Below are 27,040 nucleotides of genomic sequence, written 5' to 3'. Positions count from 1 at the left end.
GACGCTAGCAGCAGCAGAGCAGATCTGATGCTGTGCTGTAAAGAGTTGTTTTCTTTTCCTGAGCACAACCATGCATATTCCATACCTGAATTTGGGCATGCTGAAGCACCACCAATTTATCACATCTTAAGGTCTCCTGTAACTTAGGGCAGGGATTCTCCAACTGGAGCAGGTCTGCTTTTTCAGTTTCAAAATTATGCTCTTTACATTAGCCAGTCTGGGGGAGGAAAAAAAATGTGATGCTGGCTTCCTTTCAAAAGAGTCAAATTCTGACTTTGTGCCACTTCCCAGCAAGTCCGAGAAAGAAATTGAGTCCCACAGGACAAGCACTGGGTCACTGCTTGTTCCTGGTGACCAGATTCAGACTGACCAGGAGGAACCTAGGCAGAAGGAATCATCTTACCTCCACTGAAGAGCCATCACAGCCGCAGCTGCTGCCTCCCTTGGATCCGGGCTGCTCCTGCCCCTGGTGACACAGTGTGGGGATGGCGCTGGTCTACTCTACTGCTCCTGCTGGCTGCCACCGATGCTTCCAAGGATGGGGAAATGACACTAACTCCCAAGCTCATGCATTTGCATTTTGAATACTTAACTAGACAGCTGTGCAAGGGAAAGATTTTTTTTTGATCAATTTATACCCCAAAGCACAAAATTTTATTTTCCTTGTAATTATCTTATCAAGCAAGTCTAAAGGAGTTATTAGCTGTAACAATCCCATCAGGTCTTTCAAAAAACTGCTACGATTTTAGAGGGTCTTTTCTTACTTCAGATCGTTTCCTGCAAAGTAAACACTTCCCCAAAACCATAGTAAGAGACTCCATAACAGACACAATAACATACATTTTGCATTTTGCCAATCAAACGATGATTTAAAAAAAAAAAAAGCATGCAGCCCTCCAAAACAACCCTGTACTGGTGTTACTGGAACTCTTGCATTGCTCATCAATAAATATTCTGTGTCAATAGGCCATTAACTATTAATCCCAGTGCTGGCCATTTGAGAACTTTACATCAACACTCTTGTTATTTTACACATTGCTTCTCATCTTATTAAGTGACTTGCACATATGGACAAAAGCACAGTCTCACAAATGAGCTTGCGTCAGTAATGCACGGGACACCACCTCCAATTAGGAAGGGAGAGAATTGCAAGAAAATGAATATGTCTGGGGCTATCGTGAGTATTTATTTACATTGAGAAGAAAGAGAATCCACTCCTGAAGAGCTTATTGCATTATCTAAGCTGAACTTCCAACATATGCTCACTCTCAGCTGCATTCTAACTTCATTTTTTCATCCTCACAGCAAATTTGGTGTTAGTGAAAGATGCCAGGCTGACAAGCAGAGTTCACCACTCACAGCATAGGCTGCTGCCCAAGCAAGCTGCTCTCCAGGCTCAGCTCTCTGCTGCTACCTGATGCAGACAGATGATTTCCAGGGTGAGAACTGAGCTCGCCGATCCAGCTCTATAGTGCTGTTGAAGAGCATCTCCTCCAGCAATGCCTTCTCTAGAATAACAGACAACAAGGGGAGAGTTTAATAGTTTTGATTCTCATCCTTTTCTTCAACAGTATCTTGCAGCTAAAATCTATAAAGCAACATTTTATTTTAATGGTGAAAAATGGTGCATCAATAAACAGTGCTTTTGAAATGAACTCAAAATGCTGAACATTGTTTCTCCCAAAAAATTCTCTCCAAGCACTTAATTTATGATATTGAATCAAACCCTGACCTGTTGATTTTAAACTGGTTCTCCTGTAAGTCACCCTACAAATATTTAGATTCCCCAACTGGCCCTTCTCTTCCCTCCAACTAACTGTTGTGCAAATCCACAAAGCTACTGCAAGCAATTACTCAACTGGACAAACTAAGAAATACAATATCCTGTATCCAGCTACTAGAGATGTCCCTACAGTATTCCTCAGGCTGTTATGGAAGGTGACTCGCAAAGTTTTGAAAAGTCTTATTAGAGACATACATGGTGAGACTGAAGGGGAAAAATGCTCACTTTTTGGTTTAGCTCTAGCACAGAAGTAGAAGTGAGTGGGTAAGCAAAGAACAGAGATTCGCTGTGGGTGTCAGGAGCATGTGGCAATTCAGCAGCCAGACAATCACGCACACATACAGATATAATTGAATAATATTGAAGTGGCAATTGCTACTCTGTAATTGCATGGCTCTAATTCCTGGCATTTAGTTGGCTGGAATTCAGTAGGAATTGGTGTGTCTTCTATGGAGAGAAATGATGACAGTGTAACAGCTGTGCTCTCCGGCAAACTGCGCAATGATATTAGGGTTTTACGGCTCTTTGGTTTGATTCCCAATAGCAACTACCCTATTATCTGTGGTCAGGACAGGTTAGCACCTGCTAAAAACAATTTCTCATAAATTAGTTCATGTCAGCTCTTGAATGGCTGCTACTTAAGCCTAAGGCCTGTCCATGCCCGGCTACAGCCGCCCCTCCCCGTGCAGATGGCCACGGCCCCGCAGCTGTGCGCCACAGTGGGGCAGCCCGCACAACAATCGGGGCAGTGTGCGAGGCCTGCCAGGTTGTGCGGGGTGTCAGCCCAGGGACCCACACCTGTGCTGTGCAGATGGCAAATGCGCTCCTTCCCTTTGGGGGTTGCAGAGGGCCTGGTGTGGAGGAGGAGGAGTGCATGGTGTTGCTGTTTGTGTCTAACCCTGGGTATCCCTTTACAAGTGGGGCCGGCTTGCTGGAGGAGAGGCAGAGCCCATGCCTTGCACTGGGTCCCTGAGCTGCCAAGGGGGATTTATTTCTGTTTGCACTGGGAAAGCTGTCCTCTGTCAGGAGGCAGCAGATCTTACCTAGCCAAGTCAGATCCTTGCTGAACATTGGCCTTTACTAAGCATCTGAGACCAGACCCAGCTTTATGTTACAGTCACCGTGAAGATAAGGATGGCCCTTGAGCTGAGAGCAAAATCTGAATCACAGCTATAAAATTTCAGGTCTCTCTCCAGTTTTTGTCACCATTCAGCTGCTAGAGATTAGCATGTGCTTCATGCTCTCTGCATAGACCCATATGTGTCCGTGCCCACTCCACATGCAGCTTGAGACAGCATCATACAAAGAGACCCGTGAGCGACAGCTTTGCGGGCTGAGCTGCCGGCACTGACCTTGACGTGATCGAGACGTTTCCAGGATGGCACATACAGATGGAACATTTCCTTGACACAGACAGACCTGATCTTACACAGAGTCCAGCAGGTCACTGTAAGTGCTTTGAATCAATAAGGCATCTCACGAGAGCCTGTGCAGCCCCCGAAAAGGAACGAAATCTGATCTCGCAGCTCAATGTGTTACAACAATTTTTCAACTGCATAGAAAACAAGGGGCTGCAGGGCAAGCAGTTGTCTCTCTTGAGGAAATAGCCAGAAAAGGATGAGGTTTACACAAGGCACATTCAGGATCAGCAAAGTAGGATTTGAACAGACCATTTGGAAAAGACCAAAAAGTAACAGTTGTAAACAGGGGGCAGCAATAAACGTGGTGCCCATCAGTTCACTAACAGCAGTCATGGCATTGAGTACCAGCAGGACACGTTTGCCAGTTGGGTAGATTTCACTGGCCTGATGTTACAAAGCAGCATTGCCTGCAGATGCCATCACTATCACATTGCAGACCAGGGAGCGTCATTTCCATTTGTGCTACTGAGCTCCAGTCTTTCCCTTCACCTGGACGAAGTCACATCCCAAGGTCTCTGGTCTCACCAGTGGCAGTTGCAGGAAACACGAACAGCCTGCCATCATGCTTATTTTTCCTCATTTTGTCACTTCAGACATCCTTTTTACATTCCAGTTGGCTTTTGTTGTTGTTTTCTCCAGAAGATAACTTTCTCTTCATTTTTCCTCTGCATCTGTTCTTCCCACATTTTTCTTTTTTCCTTTTCTGCTGTCCTACCATCTGCTGTGCTTGTGAAACCATACTTATCCAAAGTTAGTTCATCTTTATTTGTAAACAGCTTCTATTTTTATCTTAACAGCTATTTCTTTAGCTGTTGGACAACATACTAAACACTGCTCAGAGCTTTAGGTTTCCACCCAGAGGGAGGCTGAGCAGACTCTTTTTACCCTTCCCCAGGGGTAGGGAGAACGTGACACACTTTCTAGAAAAAATCATGAATTAAACATTTTCAAAGACATGCTTAGCTAAGAAGCAAACTGGACTGACTCCCCTTGACTCACAAAAGCAGAGATGATTCTGGAGAAAAATATTAAATGTCATATTTTACCTGGGAAAAGTAACCATTAGAGCAGACCCCAGATCCCACGGAGGTGGTATGGGTACACACAGCTGCAGAGCCCTCAGCAGCCATCACTTCTCCAAAATGCTATTTTCACCACCTGAAATCTCTAAACATTTGAACTCTAGCAACAGGAAATATTAGGAAGCATACAGCCCTGATGCTCAGGAGTTAAACAAACAGAGGGTTAGGTGTACCATTCTTGCAGGACAGCACTTGCCATCCAGCAGACCCAGTTTCTGAATAACAAAAAGTACCTGAAAAGTGTGAAAAAAGTATGAGAGTCAATGCAGGAAAGTCAGAGTCAGCGAGAGCGCAAAGTCCTCAATTTGTAGCACCAGTCAGTGGAAAAAAGGACATAACAGAACCAACCTCATCTGTCATAGACAAGCTGATTACAATCAATAGACACTTAATGGTCTCTTGGAGTCCCAACTGGGCAATTAGCAATAGCATTAAGCAAAGACATATTGCAAGCCTGTTTCTTCAGTGGAAGTGACAGAAAAGAGAAATAAGAAATCAAATTAAAATTTTTAGATACAAATTCCTCTCTCATTATTACTGCATGAAACCTACTGCCAATGTTAAAAATAGAACAAGTACCAGAGTTTTTCTTTTCTTTCTGCAATTTTCTGATTTTTTAATGAAAAAAAAAATCTATCTTAGCTTCAAACTGTAACAAAACCTATTGAAGTCAGGAGGTAAATATGAGTGCTAGTGAAGGAAAGAGTGGCCTTTGGGGTATTCCTTTTACTACCAAATAAATCAAAAATAATGATTTTGAATGCCCCAACTTCATTAAAATCAAAGAGCACAATTCACGTTTTTGCTTTGTCACCCCTAAAATGCAGCAGGTATCACCCCAGTCTTTCCAAGGACAGAAAATAGCATTAAAACTAATTGAAAAAATGAAAGTTTTCTATATATCTTTTATTTTGTTCATGGTGTAATTACTGAAGTATAATGTATTAATCAGGCAAAAGTACTTAATGCACTCTCCTTTTTATTAAATATGACACTGTTGCATTATGAATGACAAAATTATACAACCAAATGACTGTCTCCTCTGTGACCTCAGAACACTTTTCTTGAGAATTGGAACAGATCCAGTATTTTGCACAAATTTAGTTGATTATCCTAAATTTTCCCCCACAACTCAGGTGACCTGCTATTTTGCAAGTTTTGACCTGTGATTTCATATGAAATAAAGACTAAAGTTGAAGATTATATTTCCTGTAATAAATTGGGCTCTTTCTAGAATGTACCAATCCAGATCTTCCAAAAATAACAGGGGAACTAATTGATGAGTATGCAAATTTCCCATGTGAGATGTGCTTAATTATTATTGCACAAGTAAAATGGGAATCTGTGCACATAGCTCAAAAATTGGGGGCACTCTTACATTAAAAACAATTACCTGTTTTGTGTGCCTTCAGTTGACTTATATGGACAAGACAAACTATCACACAGAAGTGAATCTATAATTTAAAAATCAGTTTTGAAAGATTTTTGATCAGCTCAAGCTTCCAGAGTCTGTCAGAGAATACAGTGTTAGGCTCCATAAATTTTGGCAAGTTATTAGCTGCTTTCTGTACGTATGTAGGGCTGTTAAGATCAAATTTGAAGCAGATTCTTTTAACTTAATCCATGGAATTTTGCAGACAAAACAGACAAATTACACAAGCATATGCCAACTTGCCAGTGGAAAGCCATATCCTCTGTATACATGAGTTATGTTGAGCAATTATAAAGAGCTGGTGAAGTATGTATTCCTTATGCATTTGCTCCATGGCATATCTATGAATTGAAGACGATAATCTCAAAGTGATAGAGAAAGAAAGCACTACAGCTCTGAGCATGATAAACCTCTATTATGGTAACTTACTGCATCACTTACCAGCGTAACAGAAACTTCTTTGAGCTCACTGTTGCCCCTTGAAGGATCAAATTACTTTAAACCTGCAGTGCTACTACTTTTCTTATCTTTGATCTACTGTATAAAGCAATTTAAAGTCTGTCCTGAGTGGGCTTATTTTCAACAAACTTTTTAACTATTGAACTGGTGGTGAGCACTGAACACCAGGAGCAACTCGCTTGTAAATAGTTAGTAAATCACTTTATCTGAAATAGTTGTCAGTGAGTTAGAGCCTCTGTTTCTCTGCAAAATCTTATCTAAGAAAGAGGTCTGTATAATGGCTTTATTAAATATTGTAGAAAACTGAGAGTCTTCCAAACTGACATCCATAACAACTGAGCCACAACCAGATGCCAGGAGTCAGGCCACTGTAGCAATTATATTTGGCAGTATAGGTTGCTGAAATGCTTCTAGTCATTGAATTTCTCCTTTAAAACCCCTTCCTTTCCTCTGCCGTAATGAGTTTTGCAAACATATATAAAAGATGGCACTGAAACAGCTTCTAACATATTGACTGGGTTAACCGGGTCTGCCTAGAAGGATTTTAGGTATGAAAGTGATACTGAAAGCAATCCTGAATGCTGCCTGCTTGCTCCTAATTGATTTACATAAATGTTTATATGACTCTGATTTGATAAACATTACATGCAATGTTAAGGGATTCATAGGAAAGATTTTTACAGCTTTCCATTTGGTCTCCATTTATCAACAAAGACAGAGATCAGACAGAAAAAGCCCAGAAGGAAAGGCAGCAAAGGACCATGAGATCCAGTGTCAGAAGTACTGAACATCAGATTAAGTTTATAATGTCTGATGGGCTGTTTTTAAAGGTTTCTGGGCTTCCCAGTACAACAGAGACATGGGTATACTGGAGTAAGTCCAGCAAAGGGCAACAGAAATGATTAAGGGACTGGAGCATCTGACTTACTAAGAGGTGCAGAGGACTGGGAGTGCTTATCCTATAGAAGAAAAGCCTCCTGGGGCACCTTGTTAACGTGTAAAATACCTGATGGGAAGCAGACAAGACGGGTCAGTGGAATCCAGTGACAGGACAAGAGGCAATCTCTTCCAACCTCAAAGACTCTGTGATTTGGCTCTGCAGATGGGGTCCCTGCCACAACAAACAGCCCTGTTACTTTGATTTACATCATCTGAAAGGCTGGGTCTATAGCGAGATACTGAAGGAAGAAGATAGAAGTGGCTTTTGTTACGTTCTTGATTCTCTAGACTGATATGGCACTAAAAATATGATGATAAATTATCAATTGTTGCTAACTGTTAAATAAAGTGGTAGCACTGTAGAGATATTTTTCTTCTGAACATGGTGTGGGTGTATGCTAATGACAACCTACATCTGGGTATACTTGTCATTATTAATACTAATGTAAAGGAAATGTTAATTCTTGCTAATAGATTAAGCTATGAAATGTTTTAAGAGCAGAATAGCTACAATAAAAGCAAGTGGGTTGTTTCTTTGTAACTTGAAGGCCCACAGAAGTCCAGAAACATATCTTATGGCTTTACAAATCTGTGATAATTTCCTTCAACTTTTACTTTTATTGCCTTGTCATTAAATTCACATTGAGTTCTTAAAACAAAAATGTTTAAAACAGATGTGGCTATTAAAGTTACAATATGAATTTTACAACCCTAAATTTTATGACACTGAAAAAAATGTCAGCCACCAAAGTCAGAGACAAGAATGGAAGCTGAAGGCAGCACTAAGGGTGACAGATTTCCGTAATTACCAAAAAGTTAAGCTAACATAACGTATACAGTATATACCAATTACATAAATCAGGCTTCAGATAGAAAAATAATCCAAAAAAATAAAATCATGAATTATCAAGACTGAATACCAAATAAAAAAAAAAAAAGAGAGAGAGAGAGGTAAAGCTTTAAATGCCTTAATCCAACTTCTGTTCTTTTTCATTTTGCTTTATGGATCTTCTTCACAAGACCTAACTTGTTTGCTGCACAGTGATCCACACAATGACTTTGAAGCAATCCTAAAGCAAAGATTCAAACAAAAATCATAATTTTTATGATATTTTGGAGAGGAGATTAAACAGCCTTTTAATATTCTTATTAAAAAATAAAAACCATAACAAACAAAAAACACCACCAACAACAAAAGATATCTGATTTCACCAGAAGTTCCACTATGTGTGGACAGACAGAAGTGTAGACATGGTCTATTTATGTCTTAAAATAATTCATAACAAGTGTAGGAATAACCTCTTGCAGTATATTATTCCACACAATATGTTTTCTGATTTTTAGTGAGGATTTGAACCTTATGCTCAAGGAAATTGGAAATTCTAGATCAAAATAACCTCTAGTGAGACAATATCATCTCCCTGTGTCCTGTGACTCACTATGTCAGAGAGCACATTGTGAAGTTTGCCGTGTGGGTTTCAGTGGGATATGTATTTAAGAAGAGCGGTACCACCCACTTAACCTGTGCAATCAAGTTGCTGTATTTATATACTTCCCATTTTTGATTGGATCAGTATTGATCTTAGTTTGGTCTCCTCTGGCTGTATGTGAAGAGTGTTCCTGGAAGCAGAGACATCCTCGCGCCACGCTGCTCTGTGTTGCCTCTTTGCTCTAGCTCCCCAGGCAGCTTGCTCCTGCAGACTTTTTTCTGTTCCCCGACTCCTGGTTCTTGCTTCCACTTCACTAATGATTGGCTTTCCAGCCTTCTGTTGCTCCTTGGTTTTACTGCTTTTTCTCTCGTGCACTTTACAGTCTAAATTCAGTAACTTCCTCATGCTTGCTATTCCCATATCATCAAGAACATCCTAGAAAATGCAGCTCTGTCGTTCAGCCATGTTATTACATACACTGCTGGCTACAGCAGAGAAAACCTTTTGCCTCTTGTCTTTCGGCTGCCACAAGCTCTAGCTCCTCATCACCAGAGGCCACATTACCTCACGGCTTCGGCAGTCCTCCCTGTGATCTTTCCCCTTCCCTCGGGACTGATCTCAACACTGGCCAGGTAACTTTCCATATTAGCAGCTAATCTCTCTGTTCCCATATGGCTGGGGTCAGTCATCATTTCCATGACTTATTTGTTTCAATATCCGTATAAAGTGAGGAAGTCCTTGGCATCAAGTAGCTTTAAATGATGTCAGGGGTCAACGGTGTCTTTGTTCCTGCACCGTAAAAGTTCCCCCGTGCCTTTGCTCACCTCCAAACACTGCCCTGTAGCGAACAAGGGGGTAGAACAGGTGTCCTTCCTTCTCATTTAATTTATTGCAGACTTTATTATATCCGTGGCAGTTCAGTTAAAAATAATATGCTCCCTTTTCTATCAGCCAAGTCGTAGGTGCTTGAGAAACTTCTGAGCTGAGAGGGTACTTTCTTGCAGGAAATCTGCAAAATACTGCCTGCACTTCCAGCATCCCAGTGTCGGAATCTCAGATCTCTCTCAAAATCTGTATATCCATGAAGGGTTGCAAAGACAAAGGAGAAGAAAACAGATATATAAAATGATTTTAAAATAAACCAGTCATCTGCCAGAAAGCAAAAGCTCCATTGCATAACTGAGTGTATTTAGCTCTGACAACTGTCAGTCCATTTTGCAGTCTGTTAAACTTAGTCTATTTTAAACCTATTTTTCTAAAATTCCTCCCCCATTGCTGTGATTGGTGCAAGATCTACTAATAATGATGCTTTTGCAAGTAAGGCATATATATCTGTCAGCATCTTGGCTCCTCTGTCATCCAGACATGTTCAGAGTAGGATTGAATATCTCTTTGATTAATGTTAATGCTTGATTAGTGTACTAATGCTCTCACGAATGGTAGCAAGCCATCACATAGAAGAAAGCGTTATATGAAACAATTAGACACCAGCAGGAGATGATGATCCAACAGGCCTCTTAATATTTTGAGTTTTATAATTTATTTTATCTAATTCATATGCAACTCGCATGTCATTGCAAAATGTTAATATTGTATCAAAAGACTGAAATCTCTCTGCTGTTAAGAGGTTCATGTACATATATAAAGTCACAAATATTCTGAAAATCTTAAATAGCCTCTGCACATTTACAACTCCAGCTATTGCATGCCGCTTCAGATAAGGTATTTCTTCATTGAAAGTAACACCATCAGTTCCCATTCACAAATAGTTTGGACATGATATAATAGCGACACTACTTTGAACTAAGCAGCCCCCAGATTTCACAGATGGGCTGTGTAGCTGGCTGCCACCCAACCTGCAACACACTCCACTTTGAGCAGTGCAAATACATTTCACCCAGAAAGTCAGAGTGGCTCTTCCCTAGGACTGCAGAAAGCAGAGTATGAGCTGTGTTTGTCAGCACTGACCTGCATGTTTTCACCATTAACAAGAAGAGATGGGGCGTCATCTACAAGTAATACTAGCTGGGGTGTCCTCTAAGACAGCATGATGTTTGCTTTTGTGTTAAGAGAGAAGACAAAAAGAAATGATAGGAATAAATTCCACCTGCTGTTTCAGGACATGTTCAAAAGGCAATTAAGGCTCCTCTGGTCACAAAACCATGATACAAGGAGGCAAAACAGGAGGAGGAAGAGCAGAAGGTCTGTGTAAGGTTTTCCTCACATTAGGCACCTCTAGAAGTACTGCTGTTTAGATCCTGGCATTGGCATTTAGATCACCGACATTTAGATCCTGGTGATGTCTCTGAAACTTAGGGATACTGTAAACATAACAATCTCACAGATATTCACCGAGAAGTTCTTGCCCCTAGTAAGGGCTTGAAATTTGGTGATGTCAGAATCAGCACACTGCCTGGATCATTTGCAATCCCTAATGTTACCAGACTTTCACCTAGCTCTACCTCACGCAGATCAAACATACTAGTCTGCAAATACTCACTGGAGACTTGTGGAAGCGGAGCAGCTATCTTCTGTACTTAGTCATAAAAGGGAGCTAATAACGATTGACTATTGCAGCATTGATGCAAAGATGAAGTAATTGACTTTGAGAAGCATTCAGATATGATGGCGATGCCACCACGGAAATGTACACAAGTAAATTAACTTCTATATTCCGGCAGCCTTTGAATAATGCACAGCACAAAACATCTGGGACCACATGTTAAAAGGGCATATAAAAATCCTGAACACAGTGAACATCCAGTGGATGAGGCAGTATAGTAAAATGCAATTATGACTTAAGTGAATCAAGCATAGAAAAAAAAAAGGCTACATTAAAGATACAACCCTAAATATCAACCAGCCTACTTTTTGAGTGCTTGAATTAACAACTTCAACATAAGCTGTGAAATGTAACATAAGTTTTGCGGATACCTCTATGACTTCTGTGAAAGCGCATGCAGGTACCACTAGATAGTATCTATTATCCCCAAACTTTTCTCTAAGTTCGATTATAACTGAGTCTTGCACATGAGAGAAAGGAGAGGTACATGTGAAACACTGAGACAAACAGGCATCTGTTTCTTCTATCAGCTGTGGCATTGAGGAACACCTTCAGACCTTAGCTTTGCTTCAAAATTCTTGTTGAACAGCTTTCTAGATTTCTACAGCTTCTCTGATAAATGCACTCATAGCAAACGCCTGCAGGAAAACTTGACATTACATTAAACTAATCTGGTTTTTGATTCTGTCATAGCCTCCAAACCAAGTGCCACCCTGCAGGAAGATTTTTCACTTACTGTGGGAAAATTCAGCAATGCTATGATGGAAGCAAAAGCACAGCCTGGCTCTGAAAAGCATCTCTGTTAAAAGACCATCATGGAGCATTTAATCCCTCTCACTTTGATTTCTGTATCAAAATATATGCATATTACAAGTAAATATAGTTTAATTAGAGTCCAGTTACCAAGAACGAAGTCTGGGGTGCATGTGAATTATTCCAGTCCTATACCTTCCTCTCACATCATTCTGTAGGTCAAATATGGATCTTAGCAAAATTCATGATCCCCCACTGCCTTATTGAGCTTAAGCAGGTGAATTTGAATCCTCAGTTTGCTGATCCTCTATTGTTTTTGTTCTTTCAGGCTACCAGAAGTAAAAATCAGTAAAAACTTATTTTTGGCATGAAAGGCAGAGGATCTAACCGAATACAGGAAAACAACAGATTGACTAAAAGAGTTCCATTATTACATGGTCGTTTCGAATGTTGAACTTCACTCTAAGCCAAAGAACATGCTAAAGAAAATAAAGCTTGAATATATTGTTCCCACATTTGCAAACCACTAACATAAGAATATTTTTGAGCATCCTAAATATTCATCATTTTTGGCTATAACTTTATCACAGTCACCATCTCCAATGCCAAGTTTATTTTTAAAGAGCAGCCTAGTTCCTGCTCCTTCAGGTTTATGCAGACAGCTGTTTTGTTTTGCTCTTCCCATGCTATGAAAAATCTGTCATTCGGCATTTAATTCTAGCACCTAACTGGCTCTCTTGAGACAACAGAGGAGCCTCTGACAAATATGAACCCATCAAGATCCTCAAGTAGGATAAAAAAAAAACAAAGTGAAAGCTAAAGCAAAACAGCAGGTCAGGAAGCTCAAAGGCTTGTAGCATTGATTTCTTTGGCACAAAAAGCACTGTGTTAGTCCAGTCCATACTCTGATTTAAATGGAATTATCCTGAGGTAAAAATAAAGGAATGCGGTGGTGAATCAAGCTCATTGTCTACATTTAATACAAAGCTCAGATGAAGGCACTGGGCTGCATGTGATGCAAGGTGTAAACGAACAACACGCGTGAGCAGGACTTGATCTGTTCCTTATGGTTCTCGCTAAACTTTTTGTCAGGTATTCATCTGTGCAGCTCTTGAGGCCATGCAGGACTCATCTGTTTTGTAATAAAATGATTTGGCTGCTACATCAGGATCTTAAAAAACAATTGGAGCTAAATGGTACAGTAAGACTCCAACATTCCTCTGACAAAATTTGGAAGATGCCACATCTAATTGGGAAGTGTTTAAAGCTGTAAGCTTGTGTTTGTTAATACGTACTTGGGAACAATTTGCTATCTTTGAGTCTAATCCTTTCATGTGGCTACCCATCAACTGCATTTGATTTTTTCAACCCTGTGGAAGTTTAAGGGCTGGAACCCTGCTGTGGCTTCTCTTCTCCTTTTTATCCCAAGCAAGAGCTGTTTCTCTGCCCCGAATAACTTACAGAAAGCAGGGATTTGGCTGGCCAGTCGTGCAGACTGCAAAGTTTCAGGTGGGGAGAGGCTGCAGGGAGACACCAGGAAGAGGAAAGCCATAGAGGTGTCTGAGGAAGAGGGGATGATCAACAACTCACCAAGCCCTTAACATGGCTTTCAGCAAATATCACCCTGTTGTGCTTTATATTCCTCAGGAAAATTGATGGCAGATGACTTAGCGTGACTTCAGGCTGTTTCAAAGATGCATGAGAAGAGGTTCAGGAGCACAACTGTGCACTTGCTCACCTGAGTGCTGAGCACATCAGATATCAGCATGAGCCAGGGGCTCACCAGATCTTCTGGGTGTCCTGAAACAGGATGGCTGCATGCTCATGGTAGCAAGGTTTGTCAGTTAGACTCCCACTTCTGTGAATCCTCACGCACTCTGAGCACAGCTCTGAGGGGTTCCTAAGACAGACAGAACTGACCAGAGAAGTATCCACTGGAATATGCAGAGGTTTTGTTCTCTTTAAGGAAATGCCCCTAATGTCATGTTAATAGATAACGAGATACAAGTTCATCTGAAATACAAATGTACTGAAAATCACAGTTATGAGGATAAACCCTTAAAGGCTGAAAGAGCACATCATCACTGCTTTAAGCACCAGATGACCATCGCTTACGCATCTCTCCAGTGAGGGATCCTCTTTGAGATGCCGGAGCTGCTGCCTGGGTGTACATGAGATTCCCAGAGGTGCAAGTGGCACTTCTCGAAGCAGCTGCTTGCCTTTACAGGATACCTCTTCTGGAGATTTCCATATCTCACAATAATCTGGCTGAGTTTTAAACAGAAACTTAGCTGAAAAGAGGCTTCTCACTGTGTTTCACAATACCTGGCACTGACTGCTCCAACAGTGAGCACAAACACCCTAAGAAAAACACAAGTTCAGCCATAATTTCCTGTCTTTCTGTTTCTGCTTTTCGGGGTTATGCATACCATTACCTAGAGCTTAGCCATGTTGTGAAAGACACTAACCAAGTGTAATGACTTGGGGAATTCAGCTCACTTTAGAATTTTTTCTCCCCCAAGAAGTTTTTCCAGCTATTTTACAGGCACCAGACGGAAAAACACTTTACCTGGACAGCAGCAGAGTGAGCTGTCTTTGGGTTCACACCATCAAATGCAGAAGACATTTGTTGGGCAGCTCTTGAAGCGTGCATGCCACCAGATTTAATCAGGGAAACTCAACTTTGTGTCCTGTTTTGCAAGAGGTATATTCCCCAGCAGGCCTGGGCACACTTCCAGAGAAAACTCATCACTGCTGTGGAGCAAAAGGGAGAGGCCAAATGCTTTAATGCTGGAAATATCCCCACACTGCTTCCGTGCTGCCTGGTGACCGCTGGCCTGTGGGGACAGGACCACAGCCTGTGCTCAGGCATTTACAGAATGTGGGGCACTGCAATGGAGCACCAGCACTGCTTTCAGCATCATGTGCTTGGCAGCAGCACAGGCAAAACCCCTTGGTGAGTCTTCTAGAAATTCCAGAAGATCCTCCATAACTGTCAAAAGTTGTAATAAGTATTCTTGGGTTTTTTGTTCTTTTATTAGACAGACAACTTTGATTTGGAAGTTTGATTAGGAGACAGACTTATTTGGAAAGCCCTTCTTATTCTATAAATGATGCTAATGTTAAATCAACATAGCCAGATAAGATACCAACAGCCAAGGCAGAGAAGAGACAGATTCTATTATCTTTGCTCAGATAAACTAGCACTTCTGTAAAAATAGCCCCATGGAAGCTGACAGCTACTGAATGAGAAAAAGATCAGCATTAAAATAATACCCAAATAATATGAGAATCCCTCTTTTTATAATAACAAAAATAAATGTCAAGAGTGATAATGATCAATACAAATAATGAGCAAAGCATGCTTCTTTTTAAAGGAAAAAACATCTGCTCTCTTTTTTTTTTTTTTTTCCTGGACATTATGAATATGGTTGGTTTTGCCTGGGGAGGCAGAAAAGGTTTCACTCCACTAGTAACGCCTTCATTTTTCTGCTGACCCCTTGGATCATTTAATTGGGCTCCTTTTAAAGCCAGTATGTAGGTAAACTGCATGCATAATTAGCCAGCTGGGTTCCCTGCCAAGAGTGTGTCATTTAGTATCTGTGAGTGCCAGCAGGGTCAGTGCATGACACATGGTGCATTTTTGAAAAGCAAACAACCTTAAGGTCTTGTCCATAAAACATGGAACATGTTTCAGGGCTGGATCAGCCTCTTTTAGCAGTTTCTCATGCATGACCAGAGGTGTGGATTTTATGTGCAACTCGTAAAGAAAACTCCAATTTGCACACCACAAGCACTAGCAGGTGATGGCTTAGAGTAGCAGAGGAGGTGAAAAAAGTTTGGCAAAGACATTAAACTGCATGTGCACATAAAGAATACACTTTTCCATTTAGTGCAGGCATCAGTTGCTATGTGATGCCTCAAGGAGCTAAGCAGCAGGTTTGAAATCTGGTCAGAAGTCATGGCTTCATATCCCAGCAGAACTGGCTCAGCCCTTCCAGAAGTCAAATTTTAGCAATCTACTTGTCAATGCATTTCAATTTGCATGCAATGCTCTAACAGGATGTACCCTTCGTTTTCAGTGCAAAAGAGGTGCTTTGTACAGTCACCAGAGAGTTAATGGTGCCCCAGACATGTGGTCACTGGCACAAGATCCTGGGAGGATTCTGTAGAAGGGTGTGTGTAAACGAACTCCAGGCATCTCTGAAGCCACTTGAAAAGTACTTGTAGTAACAGAGCTGCATGTGTTTCTGCCTTTCCTGGAAATTATCAGTCACAATAAGGTCTGCAGCAATGAGACGCAGAATGGGATTTTTCCGGACCTGCTGAATACAGAGGCCGTTTCCTGACCATAGTAATTTAACGCTTCATTGTTATACTATCACTTCCATCATGTCACTCTTACTCCAAATATCTGTCTTGCCTTTTATGAATTTCCATCCAAAATCCATCTGAGACTCGTATATGTGATGTGTACTTGCCTGCATTAGTGAGGAGGCATCAGACATCAGCTGCATCAAGAAGCTCCTGGGCCCATCGGTTACCTCTGCTCTTCCCCATGCCAGCTGTGACTTTGCCATCGGAGAGGTGTCCGCTCCTTTGAGGCTATTTTGCCAAGTCCAGTGTTGTCAAATAAACCCTCATTTTGATGAGAAGGACTCTCACGCTTCATGTGGGGAACAAGAACACAGAAAGCACTCATAAACCCAATTATTGGTGACATTCACATCCCAGTTGTGACAGATCAAAAGCAAAGCCCCAGACGTGGATCCCAGACCAGAAGCCCAGGCAGTTTGGTACTCATTGAGCACTCGGACAGCACATCTCACTGCCTCACAACCAGCTCTGTGAAAACACACACCAAATGCCCATGGATTATCAACGAATGACAGGCAGAAGAGAAGCAGGGAATGTTTAAGGGATGTCTGTACCCCAGGTTGCCCGTGCCACCTCTCACAACTGACACTTTATCACAGACACATACTAGCCACTGCTTTTATTTGCTGAGGTATGGGCAAACTTGCAGGCTCAAAGCACAAAGAACTGCCAGATCTGCTAAATCCCAAATGGATAGTTCTTCCTATTTCTTAACATTTGAATCCTTTAGTCTCATGGCTAAGTTTTTCTCCATGAGTAGGAAAGCTTGTAACTCAGCTGTGGGCTTGCTTATGTAAGGTACATGGAAATGTTGACAAATTCATTCAGTTCCAGAAGCTGGAGGTTATGAAAAACACTGGTACTGGGAGACTCTCGATAGCCATAACCTTTGGTGTTTTGAATGATGGAGCTGAGCAATGGAGTTTCTACCACTTTCACTGGAGACTGCTCCACAACAGGCTCCTGTATACTCATGTCGTTGTTACTCAGCAGTTTTGTATTTTTACTACAAAACAACTCCCGTCATATCATTTTTGACAACCCATACAGAGGAAAGCCTAAGTATGGAGGTTTCTCAGTTCTCCATGACACTTAAGGTTATGAGATTAATACATTTATGTGGTCCACTTAAGGTTATCACATGATTGTCTTCAGGAAATGAAAGGGGCCAGTTTTTCCACATTTGAAGCGCATACCAGTAATTTTTTAAAAAATCACCTCTGCAATCTTTTTGTTTAACAAAGAAGATATTGTTTGGAAGATAGAAAATAAATTAATTTTCTACTATGACCTCATTAAAATTGGATTTAAGTTCCAACCTGAAAGAATTTTAGAACAACAGTAATCTCTTGCCCTTGAATCTCCATCTATTGAAGCTGGTCTATTTATTAATTTCGCTGCCAGAAAGCATATTTTGACTGGCCTGTGAGCTGAGCAGACAGTCTCTCCCCAGAAGCTTACACATGAGGGCCATTTCCTTATTCATTTCTTCTCAGCAAAGAGGGTGTTTCCAACCATATCATTTTTAATCAAAGCACTCTTGACTCAGACACAATTGTTCCCATTGATGGGCAGATGGGGATTTGATCCCAACCCAAGAAAACAAAAAAATAGAAAGGGTAGCACCTCTCTTATCTGCAACAAATGAACAAGATTAGCCACAACCTGTTTTCTTCTCACCATACAACAAATCCAGTGTGTGCTCTCAGCACAGCCGTAGATTCTCATCTTGTAATTTTTAATACCAGACATATACAGCCTGAGGGAACAAATTACTCTTCTGTATTCAACATGCTTCAGTGCCTTCAGAGGACTGCGCTTGAGAAATACACTTACTTTGCTTGGCAGAAAAAGCCTTTGAAAACAAAGGAGAGGGCTCTCTGCTATGAAAGTCGAGTTCATCCCAAAAGCAACAAAAGAAAGCAGTTCGGGAAGTTGGACATGCTTTGGGGGAAAATTGTCCAGACTCAAGTTTACGTTCAAAGTGGCACTGTACATCAAATTATTTTTTGGTAACATCCCAAAGCATTACTGTATTTAAAAAAATGGAAATCAGCAGGACCCTGTATCCTGCACATGAGATTTGCTGTTGGGAACCTGGAGCTGAGCAGAGAGGACAGCAGAGCCTTTCTCTTCCCTCTCCCCACTTCTGTCAGTCTGCTGTTAGAATCTCAGTTCTTCAGGACAGGCACTGCTTTCTCATGTGAATGTACAGGAAAATGGGATCTTAAATGCTACTGAAATAAAAATAACAATCAGAGATGAAAAACTTGTGGGGCTCTATAAATAAGACAGGGGGGCTTGCTGTCTGATACTCTTCTGCAGCTGTGTCAACTGCATGTCTACTAAATCATAATATGGGCCTTCACCCCACCCACAAAATAGTGACATTAATTTAAAAATCATGAAATTTTTAAAGTTACAAAGTTTGAGAGATTTGAGAGATTTTGTTTAATTCAGCACGCAGGGATTTTGAGCCTATGAAAGCAGCAAAAACCAGAAACTTATCCTACCATTAAAAAAAAAAAAAAAAAAGGAAAAAAAAACGAAAGATAACAGATCTTTGTGTAATTGCCTATTTTCAGAAACAAACAAACAAACAAAAAGAGACAATCAGTAAGTTTGCTTTTACAAAGCTAGAAAACGGGGCTCTTTTTGTATTGGATATTTGAAAAAACAAACCAAATGCTCCATTTGACTTCACTTTTACCCATACTTTTGCTACATAAAGATCTCCATAGGACTGCAAATGCCAAACACAGAAAATGTTTCTATTTCTCTGACTGCAGTACTTCACTAACCAGCCTGTAGTACTTCTGTTTTTTCTTTCTTGCATAAAGCACTCTTCATTATTAGAGGAATCTGTAATATTCAATTTTCTTTGTAAGATTTTTTTTTTCAGGAAAAATGAAATTACAAGACAACCCTTTTTTCTTTTTTTTCCAGAAATGTTTTCATATATGGTATAACTCTAATTCCATTTTAGTTTGAATGAAAATATCAAAATACAGCTACTTCACACTGCATCCGTTCAGAACATCGTTTCAAGTTTTAGCAACTGAACATTTTTGTTTTCCAGCTCTGATGGCAGGGCAGGAGGGTTTCCAATTTCTTAACTTTCTCCCTCAACAAAAAAACAATGAGACTTGTAAAAAGGATGAAAAGAAAAAGAAAAAATGTAAATAGAGACTGCATTTTTTTCAGTTTACAAGTAACAGAAACATGCAACTTCCAGGATAGAAACCCCAGTTAAAGTATCCTGTCCTCTTTCCATACAGCAGTTGGTGTAATTGTTTGCCAAGCTAAGTATACAAAAATGTATACAGACATTAAATGTAATTTTAGCATTCATACGATTGCATAGGTAACAACGATACTTTTGTTTGTTAGCTTGTGGACACACTTAGAGAAGTGCAATGTTTTGCAGTTCTGAAAATCTAAATTCACTTACAGACAAATCCTACCAACTGTATTCCTTACTAACAATTGTCAGAACAACAAAGAAAAAACACATGCAAAAGTTTACCTATACAGTGCCTATGTCCACAGACTCAAATAAAATAAAATAAAATAAATTTACATTAAATACAATATATATGCTCCCTGCTATGAATTTGACTTTGTCTGGTCTGTAACTAAATTCCCCTGATATTCCAGTTTTATGATGGTGTGATGTAGTGGTAAAGTGGGACCATACTGATGATCTAAATCAGAAAAACCAGCATGTTTTTCATTTCAGAAGCAAAAAAAAAAGTTTGCAAGAGAAAGTTTGCCAGTTTCAGCACTTCCTGGCCGCCAAGAACATTTACTGAAAATCAATGGTCTGTCCAAAATCTAATGTGAGCAGGAGTCATAGTGCAGCTGTTCAGCATCTATACTGTTTCCTAGGCAAAGTTTCTAAGCCCTTTCAGTCCTTTAGAATAATAAAAATGATTAATGGCCTTGAACACTGTGAACCAAGTGTTTTGAAGTGTAACCTGCTACTTGTAATGTACTCAGTATTTCTGGTCTGCATTGCACTTGAATACAGGGCCTCTGGAAGTTGATGCTAAAATGGGCAACATTTGAAATGAATGAGGAAGGATTCATGAAGTCTGACTGTAAAATCAGTTTTGCCCAAACCAAGACATTATTTTCCATCAGCTCATAAAGACAAAAAATAAGTGTAAATACATATAAATAGATAACATTTTCTATAAACACATTCTAAGAGAGCAATACTGATACCACACATTTTTTCAGCAAAATGATCCATCTCACTCAGTGCAAGCATTTACCATAAAGGGTCCTCAACATGTTTTAGAGAAACATAAAAGCGTTGGGTCTTCTCAGAGATTTTACACAGCAAACAGAGATTTGGAATCTTAAGGGAACAAATTCTTCCACCTGGGCCTTCTCATATGGACTTGATGATCTTTGTAGGTCCCTTCCAAAAGAATTACCCTACATTGTTGTACCTTTAATGTAGAATCCCAACAACACTTAAAGCCAGTTTGATTGATGTCAAGATTTAGTAGATTCACCCAAATCATAAAAGCCACAGGAAAATGTTGGTGACCAGATAGCAGGTACCTGCAGTGTACAATTGCATAGGTTACTGTGGGACGTTTCTTTGGTTTGCGCAAAGCTGGTCTCCAGCTGCCGCATGCCTGGTCCCTGGCTCTGCTCACGCTGAGGCTGCAGTTCTACAACCACCTTCTTCTGAGAATTTGGACTCAAGCCTAAGTTGTCAGTTAGCTCCCCATTTACCTTGACTTGTTTGCTCATGCCCTGTACCAAACTCAAGCAAACAAACTGACAAAGTTGGAACTCACATATTTCTAAATATTGTCAGGGCCCTGAATTTACCAAGAAGCCTTAATTCCCTTGACCAGTCTCACGTGGGACCCCACCTCCAGCCCATGGCCCAGGAGCTCTCTTTAAGCTCAGCCCCAGGACGCTTACCCCCTGCCTGAGCTATAGGTGTTTCTGTGAGCAGCTCTGACTCCTGGATAGACCTTCACCCTATGCTGTAGGCAGCTCATCTTTAGGCTTCTCTCTGGCCCCTTCTGGTTTTGCTCCTAGTAGGGCTCCCTGGATGGACCCAGGCCCCAGTTCATCGCTCTTTGTATCTGGGATCTCAATGGACTCCATTACCAGTATCCATCACTGCCTGTGCTGGGGTCACACTTGGGTCTGGGGTCACCCTCCCTTAGGAAGCTGTTGGCACTTGCTGCTCCCTGAAAAATATAGAACTTTGTGACAATTTTGGGGAGGAAGTGGAAAGCCAGCAACAAAATACAAAGGAATAAGACCACTGGACTGAATCTCCACTGCTGCCTTGGCACCCCTGCTGCCTCTATTTCTCCATCTGATTGTTGGGTGTAATAGAAGCTCAAAAAGCATTACATGGAACACTTAATTAACATTTACAGAGAGGTAATGTGCTAAGTTCTCTTATGAAACCTTTTAGTCTAAACTTACAGGCCTTATATGTGATATAATTTTGGAGACAGCAGATTGTATTCATTATATATTTCAAATGGTATAAACAAGGCAGTAGAAGTACTCAAATTGCCACAAGCCAGATGGAGATCTTATCATACTACCTCCCACAACTTAGAGCAACTTCTTGAAAGCCCCAAGTTATTCTGCTTCTAACGCAGCAGATGAGCAAATCTCCTGGGTGAATGCTGGGCTGTGTCATGTGCAACAGACACTTCTGTCTCCTCTCTCTGCTAAAGAAGGAGAAAAGTGCAGCCTCCTGTCTGAGCACCCGCTGCTCAATTGTATAGTAGTGAGAGAAAGGTGCGTGCAAACTTAAAGTAAAAATTAGATCACGAGAAGTCACATTTTTGGAGCATAAGGGAACACTTTAGTCAAATTATCTTCTTGAGCACAGAATGAAAAGGAAACATTTTACCAGAGTTAGTTTTTAAAAGAATTATCCTAGGTAAATTGATCTGCAGAGAATTGTTCCCAAAACTATAAATTATATTGATTTACTTGCTTTACACTTCCAAAGGGTGACCAATGAGTTATCGGAAGGGTGCACTGAGCGCTTGGTCTCACAGATTGAGGATGTGGCTTATTCCTGCCTTTAATATGGATTAGCAAGATGCAAATGATCTCAGCCACAGTAAGTGAACTGTTTCTTTTTGATAAAAAAAAAAAGAAGAAGAAGAGAGAGAGAGAGAATAGACTATCAGTGATTTCCTAGAACTATCTGATTAGATCTGAGTTTCTTAAATTTCACTATTAGTAGTAGTTAGGAAAGAGCATTCCTTCTTTTAACTTGGGGTGGATTATCACAGCTTGCAGTCACCTGTATTCATTAAATGTAGTATAAGTTGCACACCAAAAGCATGATTCCTTTGGTGCTTTCCAGTTCTTTAGAATATTACATTCTGCCCTTTCATTAGTTCGTAAAACAAATTTGAAAGTCCAACCAATACTAAAGGTGGGGAAAACAGCAAATGCACCTACTGTATTCTTAGTTTGTTTAAAAAGATTTAATCATCATATTTTGGAGCATTTTTTCAATACTGATTTTTTTAATTAGGAAGTTTTCACACAACTAAATTGTCTCATCTGAACAGAGCAATGAGTTTGGCAGAATTGACTCATGGTCATTCTACCTGACAGCATTCCCTTTTGTGGGAATGTAACCCTTACTGTGAAAATGTTGTACTAAGCAAGCCTTAGTTCCGCTCGTAAATCAGTTCGATGAAAGGTTTGAAAGCCTGTTTCTATGCTGTAGTTAAATTACATTGAAAGTACAACTGAATTTGTCCCTCATTTTTCCATCAAGTACAATGTGACTTAAAAGTTAGCTAGAGCATGAGTACAGTTTAGAAAGCCAGATGAGATTTCTTGAACAAAAGTAGGTAGAATTTAGGTAAACATTCTCCAAGTTTAAAATAACACATTGAAGCATTTGTCTTTGATTATTAGTTTGAATGTACATAATAATAAGGCTTTATTCCCACCAGACAGGCACGTTAAAAAAGTTCCAGAGTGCTTGTATTCAGAGTTCTAAAATCAAACTCCTCCTTGCAGTTAAAATCAGATGTAAAGTTGAAAGCAGGATGGCTTTTGATTCATGTGTGAATGAAGGTCCCAAACACTTGGCAATACTAGAAGACAGATTAAATGGAAGACTTGTAGAAAACTACTCAGCCGCTCTGTACCAGTGGTGCTGCTGTCACAGCAACAGCCGAGGGACTTTGATGCCTTTTGGTAACCAGTACCTAATTTGGAGCCCTCCCAACATTTAGCTGTTTTCGGCTTACTGTAACATCAACTACCTGCAGGCAGATGCAACATTACATGGATCAGAAGCGACTCCAGTGATGCCCCTGAATTATATTTTGCTTTGTGCGTGCTGCTCTAGTCATAAAGAAACAGCCAAAAATTTGAGTAGGTTTGCTAGTCTGTGGAATTCACAAGTCCTCCCTAAGGAGGAAGCTGATATCTACAAAATATTTCACTTGAAGTGCTAAAAAAACAAACAAACCAACAACAACCAAACAACCAACCCATGAGAAAACTGCACAAATGCCTTCCATTTTTATTCTCAGCGCAATCATAGCCATATAAATGGACCATGAGTCTTCCTTTCGGACCACAAACACATCCTATTTTCAAAGGGAACCTTCTTTTATTAAAAATTAATACAGGTTTTCTTAATCCAACTTGTAATGCACATATTGATTATAGTTGCAAACTGGCCATTTTCCAGCTCTGCTCTAGCACCAAAACCCACACTTGTCTACCTCCTCTCCCAATGGATCAGTGTCCAAACTCTTGGTGATTTTTTATTACTGGTAATTCAAATAACATATCAAATCTTTAAAAAATTGCTCTAGCTCTGCCCCAGGTCAGGTTTGCAAGTTCCTATTGCAGACCATAATTCCTTCCACCAGCAGAGCCACGGCCTTTTCCCACATTCAGAACAGGGTTGGTAACCGCATGTGCAGCAGTGAGTCAGCAGGAAGCCAGCAGGATTTGCATATAATGCTCCATTACAAGCTAGGAAGGCAGCACAACACAAGAATTGCTATTTAAAGAGCTCTTAAACTCACGGAGAAAACAATCAAAATGTTCCCAGAACTTTTCCATTTTAATACCTTTCCAAGCAAACTAATTGTTAGGCACTTGTGGCCAGAGGTGTTGTTCTTATTCCTATTCTCAGAAATGGCTGTCCACGGTAAAGAATGGCAGCATCCCACCCTGCAACAAATCTTTTTTTCTTTTTTTTTTCTCAATGGGTGTGCTATCTGTGAAATTTCATTGTCTTCATGGTACAAATCATTTTTCTGCTAAAGCAGGAGGAAGCAGGAAGGATGGAGTAGAGATCTTTTGTTTCTACAGGAGAAATTCCAAGCAAAATAGTGGGAGGGTTTAGAAAAAAGTAAAAATTCTTTTTCTTTTTTTTTCATTTCAAGCCAGTAATGGAAATTGATTAATGAAGCCCATCTGTAGCTGGTACAAAGGGCCAAATCTTCAGCTAATATAAAATAGCAAGCTTCCACTTTTAAAACCCAGAAAGAGGAAGGGGACATAAAACTAAAAAACAAACAGGCGCATTTGATCATTTAGTGGTGAAAAGATCAGGCACTCCTCAGTTGCAGGGTTTTATTTTTGTGCATTGTGTCAATGATTGGAAACCATATGTTTTAAGACCAGCTTCAATAGTATCAGTAGCTACAGTCCTCCTCTCAGATTACTTTTTACTGCCTGCCTAATTTTGAGCTTTAATAGCTAACATGCACTTTGTTTATCAGTTACAAATGTTCTGGATTTTGATGAAGTAGGTCAAACAGCACATATTGGTTCATCATCAGTACTAAAGACCCAACTAACAACTTGTTTAACATCGTGGCCTGCGACTTTGCAAATAAGGGTTTCTTAGGAATAAGAAAACCAATCTCACAATCAACAGCTCTGGTTCACGATGCTGGATGCGAGATGTTAGCACTGGGATCCTTATGCAGCTCTCGTGCATCCCTAGAAGAATCCTTCCTACAAGGTGCAGAGCTTGTGCCATCAGAAGTGCAGCCAAGTGGAGCGCTGTTAAATCTCCTCGCATAACACTCCTGTTAAATAGCCAGCCCCATATTAAGTGCTTTATCACACGGAGGGCAGTATTAAAATTAAATATGTTTAAAGTCTTTCCAGGATCAGACCCTTAGTACCTTACAGGATTGAGCACTAATATATGAAATAGCTCTTTTTAAAATTAATTCTGTTTAGCTTATGACACAGAAGATTCAAAATAGTCTCTAGCTTGCATTATTTATCCTCTAATTACTTGAGGACAGGGTACCTCTCCTCTGTTTTTAAAGCACTGCAAAAAGTAATGATGTTCTAACAATAACAGCAGCAGCAATTCTGGGCATCTACCAGAAAGGAAGCAACCATTAGCCCTGAGAATGAAATTTCACTGCAATCCACAAAACAATGTGTTAGAAAATGCTTATGGTTGCCAACTTTCGCAATTTTACTGAAAGTCCTCTAAAATTTGAGGGTTTCTCTTCACAAAGCCTGAGCTCTGGCATCATGTTTTCATGTGAGATTCTCAGTTTTAATTGTAGAAGACAAGTAAGTTACTCAGCATTGTGGTTGCAAAGAGAAATTGAAAACATGAACCCTCGGACCAGAGAACAATTAGTAAGAGCTCAAAATGCATTGCTCTTAAAATCTTACACGTGGTAAAACAACTTTGTGATGCCCAGGGTCTGATCCGGGTGCTTCTGTGCTTGGGGTTAACAATGTCCAGTACCCCGACAAGGCTCGGTACCTCTGTTTGAGGGCTTCTCACCTAGGTTTGCACCAGAGAGTAGCACGAGATCTTAATTGTCAGAGAAGCTGCTAAATAAAATATCGGCCCATTTCTTGTTTGTACTGCTGTAATTATGTTCATTTCAACTATGAGGTGGACAGCAGAAACTGGAAATATTTCAAGGAAAATGTGTTTTCTGTAGTACCTATGCTTTGGGGTGTAGCTCCTTGCCTCCTCAGAGGAAAGGCAGAGGTGGGCTGTGGGCTCTCTCGCACTACAGGCGAAGCAGTCTGCATCCCGTAGACAGAGAAAGCAGCTTTCCCTGGCAGAAAGCAGCTTCCTGACCTGTCGCCTTCCCCTAAAGGAAGGGTAAGGGCTCACTGCTGGGGTTCCTGGAGTGCCCGAGGAGGACCATTAGCTCCTCAGTCTGTCCAGGACACTGATACCCAGCCAGGTGATTTGGAGCATTTCCATTTGGTGAATATCCAAGCTTTCTCCAGTTTCCCTTTATTCTTTCATTTTATGGTACGTGGGAATAAGTACAGGGAGTACCCAATCCATAATCCCCTCCATGGCGCAGAAACCACCTCGTTTCCCCACCTTTCTAAATTGCTTTTTAAGATCTACAGGTATTTTGCTGGTTACTAACAATGATGAAAATACTTAAAATTCCTAACTGAAAAAATATCCTTTATCTTCCTCTTTGCACCCTTTTTCCACTGAGCCCTTATCTGCTTTTCTAAATATTGCATACAATGTTTTCAGTAAATAGAAAGGATATTGGAATAGACAAATAATGTTTGCCCACCAGCTCAGGAAGGTGTTTCTGGCACCAATTCAGAAGTTGCAGAAATTACTTATGCTGAAAGGGACAAGGAGTGTCTTTTTGTGTGCAGGGTGCTGTACAAACAATGAGGTCCTGGTCTCTGACTGGCTTTCTGTGGCATTACCACAAACAATACTAATTCTTAAATACCTGCCTGGCTTTAAGCACTTAAGTAAATAATTGTATTGATTGTTGTAGGACTATTCACATGC

At 40.4% G+C, this 27,040-nt stretch overlaps 1 long non-coding RNA gene across 1 annotated transcript; it reads right to left on the bottom strand.

The window, feature by feature from the left end:
• Positions 1-5,490: 5,490 nt before the first annotated feature.
• LOC126913499 (uncharacterized) lies at positions 5,491-14,584 on the bottom strand. The gene is made up of 3 exons (XR_007708917.1): positions 14,432-14,584; positions 9,371-9,617; positions 5,491-8,186 (listed from the first exon to the last, which is right to left on the bottom strand). It is a non-coding gene; the product is annotated as an uncharacterized LOC126913499 (long non-coding RNA).
• Positions 14,585-27,040: the final 12,456 nt, after the last annotated feature.

This window comes from Cygnus atratus, chromosome 16 (genome assembly GCF_013377495.2).
Source record: "Cygnus atratus isolate AKBS03 ecotype Queensland, Australia chromosome 16, CAtr_DNAZoo_HiC_assembly, whole genome shotgun sequence".
Classification (NCBI taxonomy): domain Eukaryota; kingdom Metazoa; phylum Chordata; class Aves; order Anseriformes; family Anatidae; genus Cygnus; species Cygnus atratus.
The sequence above is the reverse complement of the archived record's forward strand: the minus strand, read 5'-3'. Positions and strand labels throughout refer to the sequence as shown.